The 14227-nt window shown below is 40.6% G+C and overlaps 1 pseudogene; it reads left to right on the forward strand.

Annotated features, from left to right (window-relative positions):
- Positions 1-12888: 12888 nt before the first annotated feature.
- LOC116596418 lies at positions 12889-13781 on the forward strand (annotated as a pseudogene).
- Positions 13782-14227: the final 446 nt, after the last annotated feature.

The following is a 14227-nucleotide window of genomic DNA, read 5'->3' on the forward strand; positions in this document are numbered from 1 at the left end:
AGTCCCCAGAGAGTGGCCATGTTTTTAGCAAGTTTGGTGAGGGTACTTCTGCTTCAGAAAACAGAATCAAGGAACACATGTTCTAGCTTTGTGCTTTTCTTCCTTTTCCCCCCTCCTACTTCTGATGGCTTTCTATTCTGAGGTGTCTCCAATTATCTCAATGGATTTCAGAAAATTATTTTTAAAAATGCAAAACACACCGATTTTTAAGGGAAAGAAGCAGTAGACCAAATGCTTACTCAGTGACTTCGTAAGCAGGGCGTATCCCAGGCTGGCCTCACGTCATCCCTTAAGAGAAGATGGTTTTAGCCCCCTTTTTAGAAATAAGAAGACGAAAACTCCTAGAGATCAGAACATTTTCCTGACGACAAACGGAAAGTAATTGAGATTTTAATTATGATATTTTTCTACCCCAAACTGAACAATGACATCATATTGACTCTTTAAAATGGTTATGTTCTACAGGTTGATTGGTTGGCAAGGTGGAAGGCAGTACTTTCTTGATGTGTACAGACCATGCTAGGATATCATAGGAAGAAAATACATAAAAGAAACGGAGGATCTAGTGTATAATATGTACTGTGTTCTGTATTCTGTAGTTGCTTTAGATGTTCCTAAAAGTCCTTTTCTTCAGTCTTGTTAATCAATTTTACAATGAGGAAATTAAGATTTAGAGAGATACAGTGGTTTACTTAGTATCACGTTGTAAAATGCAGGAGAGATGTGGCTTCGACCAGCACCCTTACATGTGAAATCCCATATTCATCCCTCGGTTTTATTTTTCTCCAGTTCATAATTTATTAGAACATAAATGTGATGTGATGAAACTGGGGCTATTTATTATTTTTCTATCCTACATACAGTAAATGTAAAATAAATATGTATTACTAGGTTGAAGGGAAACAGTTTGCCCATGTTTTTATTAGAGCAGTTTAAGGTTGGAATGGAGAATTCCAGAAGACAACATCTTAGCTGTGGTTCATAGCTGATGGTAACATTAAATTTATGCTACCCATTATCAATTGTGGATCCTATTTCAGAAAAATATCCCCAGCTCTCCAAAGTTAGGTCCTCTGAAAAGGTGAAAAGCATGTTGTTTTAGAGCAATTTTTCAGTTCCATTATAGAAGGATGTCTTATCACACAGTGTAGACATGTATGGGATGCAAGCAAGAGAGAGTCAATCTGGGGAGATTTGACCCCTATTATTTAACCTGGGTAACAAATGAATTCTGTTCTTTTGGACTTCTTTATTTCATAATCTCTGCTCTCATATATGAACTTTACTGTAGCTTTGTACCAAAACCTTATTATGACCAATCTACAGATATTAAGTCCCTCTTTACTTGCTGTGCCTCAGCTTAATCTAGCTTTGCTCCATGTGTTCTTAAGAAAGAAAACATAGTTTCTGGTTTGGGATAGGTGAGAGGAAGGAGGTTCCTAGGAGGATTAAGGGTGTCTTCCCCTTTATTCCTAATTTATAGTAAACTGGTAGCTCAGGCACTTAACTTTTGCTTTTATTTATCCCCCCCCAATTCTGTTTTAAATAGATGATCCATACAACAACAACAAAAATCCATTGAAAAGTAAACCTCTTTATTATTCATTTTATCAGACATCCATTGAGTCTTGCCAAAGAAAACCTGTTGCTAGTTTTTGGTAACCAGTTACCAGAGATATTTCCTAGAGGGTAAGGAAGAGTCTTATGAATGTCTTCCCAGGGCTAAGTCCTAAAGAAGGAGCAGATTCCTGCCAGGCACACAAGAGAGGGGCCACACTCCAGGCAGGAAAGAACATAAACAAAACACTGTAATATGAAATAATACGGTTATTCATCAGTAAACCTAATGCTTCGATATCCCTTCCTCGGGCTACCTTCTTTCCATTCCTCTCTCTAGAGTAGTTTTACCTGTTCTTGAACTTCATTTAAATAGTCATTCAGTACGTGTATTTTTTTGTCATTGGGTTCACTCAATATTTTGCCTGTGAGATTTCTTTACGTTACCATGTAGGAGTATTCATGTATTTCAATGTGATATAATATTCTAGGGTATGATTATGCTGAATTGCATTAATTCATTTTCTTAGTATTGGTCAATTTCTTCTGTACTAGAGGATTCATCACATTGTCCTGTGTTAACGAGTTCACATTTGTTTCTCTCACAGATCTTACATAATTCCTGAGAGCCCACTTCTTGCCAGAAGCGAGTAAGATATGAGTTTGAATACTGGGAAACTGGAAGGCAGTGCCCCAATTCCGTTGCTTCATCCTTTGGGTTTGATTCCTATGACAGCAAGGATAATGCAATGTAAGCTCTGGTTCACACTCTGAATGCCTTCCTACTCATATCGCCAATAGCAAAATAATTTCAAACAGCCAATAACCATTAACTTTAGTATCTTTAAGAATTTCATTCCCAAGATCCAGGAAACTTATAGTTCCACTGAAATTATGGATGAAAGGTTGACTTGTACACAATTCTGCTTAAATCTTAAGAACAGTGGCATTGCTTAAACCTCAGCACTTGTACCCACAGGAAATAGTTTTCCTATGGGACCCTTGTCTCCTAGGAAATAGTTTCTTGATGCCTCTGTGGACTGTAGGGTTATGGGGAGCTACCTCTTTTCTGCCCCAGTGAAGGCCTTGATTGGAGATTGGGAATTGTTACATAAGATCAGTGTTCAAATTACTCTCTTGCAAATAGACTTAAAACTTCTACCTTAGACCTTCTCCAGAGCATTTGCATTGAAAATTGCTAAAAGGGAAGTTAACCTTGCAGGTTGAATGCTGTGCATTAGGTCTTCTGATGGTGGCGACAGAGGCAGCCATCCCAGGACCTGTCATGGAGAAAGATGAGTCTGCAGGGACCTCTGCTCAAAGCATTTCTGGACTTGTGTCTTTCTGGCAAACCCAGCAGCCTATTTCTTTGAAATGCTTTTCTGCCTCCCTTGGACAAGTCAGATTCCCTCCTCAGCTTCTGTAACAGCAGATGCATGAATAAAAGCAAATGCAGCCAGCTTTCGGGCATGATAAACTATCTGGAGACACAAACACCAAGGAGTTTATGCAAATGAAACCACAAAATATTGAAGTACAAAGTGAACTGATGTGTTGTAAGAACTCAAAAGGTCATCTAGATCGTTCACGAATAGATCACAGAATTTAAATTGGGTACCCATAGAATTCAATTAAATCCAGCAAATATTGACTCTGTAGCTAGTCCCGCTGGGCCCCATTAGCAGGGAGGTGGGGTGCAACAAGCCAGGTAGAATGAGATCTTCAGGAGACTCTCAGCCTAGGGTCCACAGGGTGGGAAGAGACAAGAATGATGGTGATAGAATCTGGGGGCTGAAAGCTGTAAAGATGTAGTTCCCCCATGCTGGGTCAGGCTGCCTCACTTAGCCCTTTCAGTGGAAAGACCTTGGGCAGAGTGCATCTCTCTCTAAGCCCGAGTCTCATTTTTGGTAAACTTGGATTTCATGCCATTTTCTACCATATAATACTATTTTGAAAATTAAATCCAATACCCTGTCCTCAGCACTCAGCCCAGCACTAGCCTTGGAGCACTTAATCAACAGTAACTCTGAAATGTCAGGGAGAGACACAGAGCAAGAGAGTTGTATCCCATTGAAGTGTTTAGAAAAGATGTGAGCAAATAAGTAACATTTGGAAAAGACGGGCAGTATGTCAACTGGTGGAAACTGAGGAGGTACATGTACAGCAGTTGCCTGTCGGCCTATATAGTCTCTGAGACTGGTGGCTACGATGGTCTCATTCATCAGCATACCCCCGGGTCCTAACACCAGAAAGTGACTCATTTGAATGAAAGAATAAATGAACTTGTGAGTGGATGGATAAAAGAGATAGCCTGAGCTGGGAATGCAAAATGTATCCTTGGTGGGGGGTAGGTACCACCTATAGGTCATTCCATCAGTGAACTGCTTGCATGGGAGGCTGGAGTGCCAGAAGTTTGGAACTGGATCATGCAGGGTTTGGAGTACAGGGTAAAGAATCCCGCCTACAGGCAGTGAAATCATAGTGCTTGTTTCTGTTCCTTTTAATCTGGAAGGAAATGGGGGAGGGGGAAAGCCAAGCTGTACTGCAGAGTCAGCCGAAATGTTATGGACTTATTTTTCATTTTCCTGCCATCAGTTATGTGCAAATTAGACATTCTCTTCAGCCTATAAATTGCTTAATCTGTTTGTGTTGCGAATGATACCAATGGCTTTTTAACTTGCTCTTGAAGCTAACCAGGAGGCTGATAGATTCTGAGAGTTATTTTCTCCTGCAAGCAGAGCCTGCAGTAACCAAACCAAAAATGATTCTTAGATTAAAATACTGTACAGCTTCACTGGTCCCAGGTACTGAAATGTCAAGATTTTCTATAAGCTCTGCTTCTTTCTCTTCGAATTATGTCATGGGTTTCTTGTGAGTTTAGTCAGTCGCAGAAAATGTGATGGGCTTTTCCCAGTCTTTGTTTTGTCAGCCTTCAGCTTGTCACATTTATGAAAGCTCTTCTAAGCATTTTCCAAATACAGCACATCCTTTAGTTCTAGGTCAACATTGTCCTATGGGTTTTATCGCCATGGCAGAGGAAGATCTGGAGCTCACTTATGTCATCTGAGCCCCCAGCCCAAGCCCTTGTTCTCCAGCTACATGGCCTCTGTGGAGTGTCCGTGTTTTCATCTTATCTCTCCAGAATTCTTCCTGCAGTTACTGCTTATCTGTGTGATGCCTTGTCGTCAAGCCAACAAATGGTGTCCGGCTTGTACAATGCCTTTTTGATGGATGCTTTATATAACTATTCTTATCTTGATTTCTTTTTTATTTTGAAATCCAGTTGTCACCCTTATCTGGAAAAACAACAACAGAGAAAATAATCTAGTAATTAATTTAGCTTCCTTCTAGAAGGAAGGTCTTCTAGAAGACCTCTTCATCTGTTCATAGTAGCTGGCCCATCCAAAGCTTATGAGTAAGATTCTAATACAGGCATCAGGGGATGTTTAAATAGATTTTTGTGTGGAAGGATTAGGAGGAAGAAGGTGGATGCATGTCTGATACCCCCCTAACCAATATGTTCCTACTTGAAGCTGAAAGAAGAGCAGCGGGTGTAGTAGAAAGTACATGGGATTGGGAGTCAAGCAGTCCTGGGGTATCTGGTTAAGTTACCCTCAAGCTTTCAAAACTTGATCTTGACCTTGACTTCTTTTGTAAAGTGGGTTTAGTAACAGTTATATGATATTCACTCATTTCAATCACCCATGAATCAGGAGAATTTTATTAGATACCTATTATGAGGCAGGGCATTATGCTAGTTGCTAGGGATAGAACAATGGATAAAAATAAAATAGACACAAGCATGATCTTAATGGACTTAGACTCTAGTGGAGAAGGCAGATATTGTATAGCTAAATATGCAATCATACAATTAAAGTTGTGATAAAGGCTATTGAGAAATAATATATGATGTTTGAAGAGGATTCTAGTACAGATTTGGGGTGGAGAGGTCAGAAAGCCCTAAAGTTGAGACAGAGAGGATGAATTAGATGAGTTGCTATATAGGATAATTGTGAGGATCATAGGTTATATTTATTTAAGTGCCTAGTACAGTGCCTGGGACACAATAATCAATAATCAATAATAATAATCAATAATCAAGCAATTACAACGAGAACAATACTACTGGGCTGGGTGACTTCCAACTTCAGGTATTTTCCCCAGACCTGATCTCTTACTTATGGCTAAAAAGCCCTGTTTTCCAGGTTGGTGACTCCTCAGGGATTTATTCCAAGTTCATGCCATGTTATTACTAACTGATGTAAAATCAGTCTTGAGAGTTACTCATAGGAATGAGTTATTCCAATCCATGCTAAGTTACTAATAATTGCTAAAATATCTCACCCCAAGAACAGCTTTTATTAAAGGGAAAGAAACATAAGAATGATCAGGAAGAATGGAAGATGGTCTGTAATGTGAGTGTGTTGAGGAGTGAATGTCAAAGAGAGAGGCTGGAGATTTTATACTGAAGTTAATAGAAAAAGGTTAGGATGTTTGAAACACACTGGCTTTCTGAGGCATTCCATCCAGAAAACCTGTAGGATATCTATTTTCTAATAGCAAAAGTGTTCTCTGCTACAGTCACAATCCATAAAATCTTTTAATTATAATAATGGGGACCATCACTTGTGCTCCCTTGGGGTTTCTGACTGGCAGTGCTCTCCCATGGCCATGATCTCCTCTCACTGTCTCTCCAGCCCTGGTAACGGCCGACTGTGCTGTGCTGATTGCTCAGTAGGACGAGATGGTTTCTGTATTGCTGGGGCCTTCTGGGTCTTCTAAAGACTGAGGCAGAATCTACCCATCTTTCATCTGCCATCTACCTGGACTTTTGAGTACCTATTAATTCTTGTTCCCAAGTTAGAAGCTGAAGATAAAGAATGAATCAAAAACAGTTTCTACCCAGTAACTTGGCATAGGTGTATTGGTAAAGGGCTTCATATACAGATGCATACATACAGATACATAAGCCATGAAATGAGGTTTACCTGCCCCAAATGGGCATGACTGGCATTCTAGGCAGTGAATTGCCTCTGAAGGTGCAGAGCAGAATGGAAAAGCATAACACACTTGCTAGATGACATGGCCCATGCACCAAACATATTCAAGAATCACTGATTTAAATATATTCTGTTTTGAGGCTTGTTGACTGATATGTGTAGGGAGCAGGGAGAGAAATAAGATGGTGAGGAAGAGGACAGGATGTTGCTGAGTTAACTGTCTGGACAGGATGTTGCTGAGTAACTGTCTGGTATTGAACAGTTCAATAAAAAACTGTGAAAGCACACAGTTTGCCTTCAAGATACCCGAGTTCTTGTCAGCTTCATGCCCTTGACCAAGCCGTTAACCTCATCCCCATGTCATCATGGACCAGAGAACTTGGCAACATATTTATATCATTGAGAATTCTTTCTCTATACTCCTAATTTTTAAAAGTAATGGCTTTAGAACTCTATAATCCAAAATTTGAACTCCAGGCTTTCCATTTGTTTGCTGGATGATCTTGAACAAATTTCTTAACTTCCCTCAACCTCAGTTTCTTATGTAACATAAGGAGATGGTTCCTCTCTTATATTGCTTTTGAAAGGATAGAGTACAATTTATATAAATATCCAAGATGGTCCCTGATTGATAGGAGGCATTTGGTAAATGGATATGGGGGTTTCTCTTCCATCGTTATTTTTGTTTTCATAACTTCTTCAGTATTACTTCACTTTTTTCTTGCATTTTCTTTCTATACTAGGTTGGAAAATCTCTGAAGAATGGTGTTAGACTTTGACTTCTCTAGGCAATTGGCTGGTATTGGTGCTTAGTAAATACTTGATAATTGACTGATAGACAAATTATGTGTTCACTAAAAATGTAGAGTTCAAAGAGTAAATTCCTGTGTACTTCTCTGATGTTAATTTTATCGAATGTGTTATGTGCTACATAGAGTTCACTAGAACGTCACAAAATGGGAAAACAGATAAAGTTGGACCATCAAAGGGGTAGGCAATCTCTGCACATTTCAGAAAGTCCTTAATCCTGTATATGTTGCCAGAAAATGGAGATGGGTTACACGTACAAAGAGGGATAAATCATGAGGAAATCCTTGACTCTCTTACTTAAAATTACTTGCTTTGACCAAGGTCTTCTTCTCATGGGATTAATACCATCTGAGTGGACAGCGTACGGGAATGCTTTTTCACCAGAGATTACCGAAAGTTAGCGTGCATGGAAATCCCATGAAAGGCTCAGATTGCAGAATTCTGACCCCAGAAATCCTGATTCAGAATTTCAATGTTTCTTCATGTCTGTTGCTATAGTGAGGTCCTGCCCAGCTTGGGCCCTGTCCTGCCCATTCAAGGACCACTTCAGTCAATACTGTCACCTGATGATGTGGCCAGCCGGCAGTTATCTATTGGTCCTGCAAGCAAAGCCATGGTTCCGGGGGCGCCTGGGTGGCTCAGTGGGTTAGGCCGTTGCCTTCAGCTTGGGTCGTGATCTCAGGGTCCTGGGATTGAGTCCCGCATCGGGCTCTCTGCTCAGCGGGGAGCCTGCTTCCCTCTCTCTCTCTGCCTGCCTCTCCATCTACTTGTGATTTCTTTCTGTCAAATAAATACATAAAATCTTTAAAAAAAAAAAAAAGCCATGGTTCGTTCGTAAATTTGCTAATTACCATGCCCCATTGACTGATTATCCACACCCTCTGTGTATATACTTGGATGCATTGTAAATCAATTTAAATCCTAGGTCCACAACCACTTATCTGAGTGGCTGCACCTGAGATATTTGTATACCTCCCACCACTGCTGGCTGCACCAGTAAAGGCTGCCACCACTCACCATCACAGCTGAAGCATCCATTTTCCCTTGCAGCCACCACCTGCCAGGTCACAGTGCTGGGAAGCAGCAGAGCCGTGGCCCAAACCCAAACACCACTGTTTCCCGAGTCCCTGCCACTTAACTGTCAACTTCGGGAAAGGCCCCTCATATCTTCCCGTTATTCGAATGAGGTCTGTATGAATTGCCATATTTCAAATCTGTTTGAGGGAGAAAAGACCAGTTTTGCCTTTCTCAAGGTGAGAATTGAGAATGATTTTTCCTATTTATTTTTTAGACTCTCCGCGTTCTTTTAGTTCGGAGTTTGGAGGAGAGGGGAAGGGAATCCGGGTGGTGTCACATGGGGGGCAGAATCATCCTCCGGCAAGAGCTTCCACTCCAGCCTCCAAATGCAGATGTTTGAATACATGAGATAAAATACAACATTTTGAAGTCCTCCTTTCCCTGCTAGTTGTTAAAGCAAGGAACTACTCTTTGCCAGCCATATTCTGGAGACCTTAGAAATGGAACAGCATCACCAGCAGTTTGCGGAGGAAGCTGGCTGGTCGCTAAGAACGGGACAGCTCAGCAGCAGGGCAACCACAGGAGAACCTTCTGCTGCATTGCAGACTCTGAGGAGCTCGAGCGAGGAAAACAACAGCCGGGAGAGTGAGCCAGGGCTCTGCTGGTGATGGGCTGAAATGCAGCTGCTGTTCCAGACACGCGGGGAGAGCGTGTGCACAGAAATGATGCAAAGAGAGCATTTGCATCTCTCGCATAAGAGGAGCAGAAAACAGCCCTTCTGAAAAAAAAAAAAAAAAAGAAAAGAAAAAAAAAGAAAAGAAAAGAAGAGGTGTCAGATGAGAACTTCCTGACAATTGAGAATAAAATGACAAAAATAATTTTTTTGTGTTGAGAAAGCTTTGGAACCTGAGCACACACCAAGGGCTGCCCTTGGAGCAAAAGTGCTCACCTTTAGAAGGCACTCAGAAGTGGATGCTGGTGGCAGGCACACCTGGGGCCCAAGCTCCTGAAAATATTCACCAGTAGGGTCAGTTCTCACATTTCACTTTTTTTTTTTCTTTTCTTTTCTTTTTTTTTTTTTTTTTTAAATCTCCAGCCCCTACTGAAATGCAAATATGATACTTGTGAAGTTTCAGGGTTTGGAGAAAAGAAGATTCAAATCAGAAAAGGATCTTATTCCCTGAGCAGTCCTTGCCGTCTCTCGGCCTCATTTTACTCTCTCTAACATAAGGTATACAGACTATCAGAGTGCTTCTCAAAGTCTGTGCCTAGGAATGACCTGAGGTCTCATCAAATATAGGTTCTGATTCCGGAAGTCGGGAGTGGGGCCTGAGACTCTACGTTTGTAACCAGTAAATCCGGGTTTTTTTGTCTGTTTACATCACCCCTCTCCAGATGTTTTAGAAAAAGAAAATTCCCTTCCTCTAAGGACCTTGGCCACTCTTTCAGGTGGTGGGGAGACAGTTTGGAGGAAGGAAAAGAGAGAGAGCAAAGGCAACAGCTGGAGCTTCTCTTCCAGGAGGTAAATGTTCTGGATCCTTAAGCAGAGGGGAGACAGAGGAAGTCATAGAAGTTGAATATAAAGTGAGATATCTTAAGTTTAGTACAAGGCAAACAGGCGTGTGTCTTGGCTGTTTTTGTTGTTAGAGCTGTTCCATGGTAACCCACAGAGCTTGTTTCAAGCAGCTAGTGTGATGCTACACAATCCTGCAATGGCACGCATGTACACATAGAGACAGTTACTCATGCAGATGTGCACCTGATACACACATAAGATGTGAAGCTGTCTCAGACAACAGGAAATGTCCTTTCCTTCATCTGTGTTTTAATCAGAGATGGCCTTTGTAATAGGGAAGCTGGTTAAAATACTCAGTCCAAAGAACCAACTGAGACAAGAGAACTGGGAATATACTGTCCTCTGTGACTGTTTTTTGTTATTTTGAGATTCTTTGTTCTTCACTCCCTTTTCTTTGCCACGTCTGCTGTGATGCGAAGCCGTATTAGTGTTAACAGTCAATATCAACCTTTGCTTATAGCTGGCTTTCCTGAATCTTCCTTGATTTTAATGACGAGATGAGCAATTGTTGTCACAGGCCTGAACTGACTGATGAGGAAGGCAGCTTTACATGTCTGTAGAAACCATAAAAAGCAGCCAGGCCAGGAATCATAGATTTCTCTGTCATCTGACATCATAGTTCCTGCTTCTGGTTTTCTTTACTGGCTGCCCTATGGAAACCGTGCATTAGATCTTTGATGATTACAGAGCAGGGTAAGAAAAGAAGAGTATTAGCTAAGACCTTGACCTTCTTCCAAGGTTATTTACAGTTTTATATTCATTGATGTATACAGTAGTCCTTTTGTAAAAAGTGCCTTCTGGGTAAATATCATATCTCCCCCCTTATTTAATAAAGAGGATTTTATATTTCAGTTGTCCTCTTGGAAAACCCATAAATAGGGAAGAAGAATAAAGGAAGAAGTAATTTTACTTAAATATGAAAACAACTCCATTAAGAGTTAGGTAGCCGATAGTAAAGGAGGTCCATGCTGTAGAGAAAATCAAGGGGTCAAGGAGAGTACAGGTGTTCGGGCACATCAGTCTGGGATAAATTGTCAGGGACAGAATAGATGGAAACTCATTGAGCTGTGAGGATTTAAACAAATACAGAGCAGTAAGCATAGTGCCTGCTGTACTATGTAAAGCTTACAAACCCTTAGCAGTCCTGGTTAAAGCACAGTAGGATTCCAGTTCCTAGAATGATCATCCTTCCTAAGTTTTCTTTGGGCGCTCTGGCTTTCTGGTAGCCTTACCCTTCTCACCCTTGCTTCTGATCTTTTATTCTCTTAGAGTTTTAGAGATACCTTGTCATCTCAGGCTGATACAGCATCCTGCTTCTTTCTGTAATTCAGTTCCCCATAACTCTGCTTCCCTCCCTCTCCAGTGTAGGAAAATATAGCCCTAAAGGAAGAGAAAGTATAGGAATTTATAGGCACCCCCAGATTCATCTTAACAAAGCCCCATGAGGAACTGATATCTATCCTTGGCTCTCTTCTCTGTGCTATGTATATTTCCCCGGAAACTAGGGCTGCCCGATGGCAGGAACAACTGACTCTACTATATGTTGCTTGTGTAGAATTTCCTTTTCAGGAGATCACTTTAGGAAAGCCAAAGCCTTCATTGCCATTCCAGAGTGATATCCAACATGTTGCCATTCAAATACCGGAGCCTTCTTGATAACAGTGCTCTGAAAATTCTTCAAAAAAAAAAAAAAAAAAGCATGGATATGTATACAGACCTGGATCTTTATTGGGCAAATTGGAAGTACTTGCTAGTCCTCAAAGATTCCTACAACTTTCTACTTTTATCTTCCCCAAAGATCTTATTTTTATTTCGGATGGATTGATTCAATTTAGTGGAAGTCATTGAAGACAGCCTTATGTGTATTTTAGTGAGGGCTGATGGTTGATCTAGAGATTGAAGACTGGTTTAGATTTGTGGTTGTTAAAGTGCAGGGTTTTCTACGTAAAAATTCAGAAATTAACTTCAGAGGCTTGTCACATGAAAATAGTTCCTCTTAGAAATGATTTCTTTTTTACTTATATTTCTTAAAATCTCAGTTCCTCAGTTAATTTTAGTGAACTAGAATGGTCGAGATAAGTGGTCACATTTTTGCTCCAAAGTTGCCCAATCCCTAGAGTGGCAGATTGTGCTATCTCAATCTCATTGTTGACCCTTAGGGCAGGGCAGGAACAACTTCTGATCTATTAATCATTATATCTCCCACACCTTGAATTGTGTCTTCCTATGGTAGCTGAGTAATAAAAGTATGCTAGCCAAATAAATGCTGATTGAATAAATATATCCTATTTTATATATCCTCTTGAAGTATTGATTTTAACAAGTTTATTTAAATACAAGGTTTTTTTTTTTTCCCCTCACTTATTCTTAAAATTTAATGCTGTTGGGTCCTGTTTTCTCTCCTTAGTACTTTTGTGTTTCAGTCAGAAATGTTCTGGTTAATATGAGTATGGTGGAAAGAACATTAAACATGGACCCAGGAGAGCTGAGCTCTTGCCCTCTTCCGCTAACAAATAACCTTATATTAGGTAGAGTGCTTTCATCTCTAGGGCTCATACTGAAAGCTAACAATGGTAGAGTTCAGAAAACTTCCCAAATTTTTTTCTGGGTAGTAGGTAGAATGTATTTACCACATTGTCTTCTTCTCATGTCTCCTCCAGCTGTTTCTGTCCTGGGCATGATAGCAACTCTGAGGAAAAACTGATTTGCACTGTGGGTGCCTCAGTGGCTCAATTGGTTGAACTTCCAGCTCTTGGTTTCCACTCAGGTCATGATCTCAGGATGGTGAGATGGAGCCCCATGTTGGGCTCTGCACTCAGTATAGAGTTTGCTTGGGATTCTCTCTCTCCCTCTTCCTCTGTCCCTCCCCAGCTTTACTGCTCTTTCTCCCTCTCTCTCTTTCTAGAACAACAACAACAACAACAAAACATTGCACCAGTTGCAAGAAGAAGAAGCAACCATCCCAACAACAAGATCACTGTAGTGCGTGTTACACAAGTCGGCATGACCTGTGCCATCAACATTGTGGGAAAGCCTCTGGCAGATGAACTTGTGTGGATGGATGTTTTGGAAGATAAACTCAGAGGAGAAATGATGGATCTGCGGCATGGGAACTTATTTCTTCAGACACCTAAAATTGCAGCAGATAAGGATTACTCTGTAATGCCAATTCTAATATTGTGGTGGTAACTGCAAGAGTCGGCCCCCAGGAGGGGGAAAGCCCTCTCAATCTGTTGCAAGGAATGTTAGTATCTTCAAATGCATTATTCCTCAGATAGTCAAGTACAGTCCTGATTATATCATAATTGTGGTTTCCAAACCAGTGGATATTCTCACATATGTTACCTGGAAACTAAATGGATTACCCAAGCACCATGTGATGGGAAGTGAGTGTAATCTAGACGCTGCTAGATTTTGCTATTTTATGGCTGAAACTTAGCATTCATCCCAGCAGCTGCCATGGATGGGTTTTGGGAGAATATGGCAACTCAAATGTGGCTTTGTGGAGTGGAGTGAATGTGTCAGCTGTTTGTCTCCAGGAACTGAATCCAGAAATGGGAACAGACAATGACCATGAAAATTGGAGGGGAAAGCATAAGAGGTGGTCGAAAGTGCCTATGAAGTCATCAAAGTAAAAGGATATATCAGCTGGACTATTGGATTAAGTGTGGTTGTTCTCATCTAATCCATGTTGAAAGTCTATCCAACACTCATCCAGAGTGAATGATGGTATAGGGAACATATGGCATGGAGAAGTAAGTCTTCCTGAGCTTTCCATGTACCCTGGACTCGTGGGGATTAATCATTGTGATCAGCCAGAAGCTGAAGGATGATGAGGGTGCTCAGCTCAAGAAAAATGCACATACCTTTTAGGACATTCAGAAAGATCTGAAAGAGCTGTGATCTCTGGCTTCTAGGCTGTAGAAATAGAAAAACTATATATTTTATAAATATAACAAATACAAAAAATAAAAATAGAACTGTGAGCCTTTAGTTTTCATCCACGTTCATGGATCACCATTTGCTTCCTCTTCCTAAATATGCAAATGGAGGCTCATGGATGCAGTGGCCATGTTTGGTTGAATGCTTACAATGTGAGCCCTTGAACAAAAAAAATTTACTATCATACTGTGTTTCTTTAAAGAAATAATACATTTACCTCAGTAAACTCTCTGCTTAAGTCTATGAAATAACTAAATTTTAAAAATGTGAAGAAAAAGTATGTTTCTTAACTGGTTTGTAATCACAACTTCAGTTATTTTGGATG

The sequence above is a fragment of the Mustela erminea genome, chromosome 7 (genome assembly GCF_009829155.1).
Source record: "Mustela erminea isolate mMusErm1 chromosome 7, mMusErm1.Pri, whole genome shotgun sequence".
Lineage (NCBI taxonomy): Eukaryota > Metazoa > Chordata > Mammalia > Carnivora > Mustelidae > Mustela > Mustela erminea.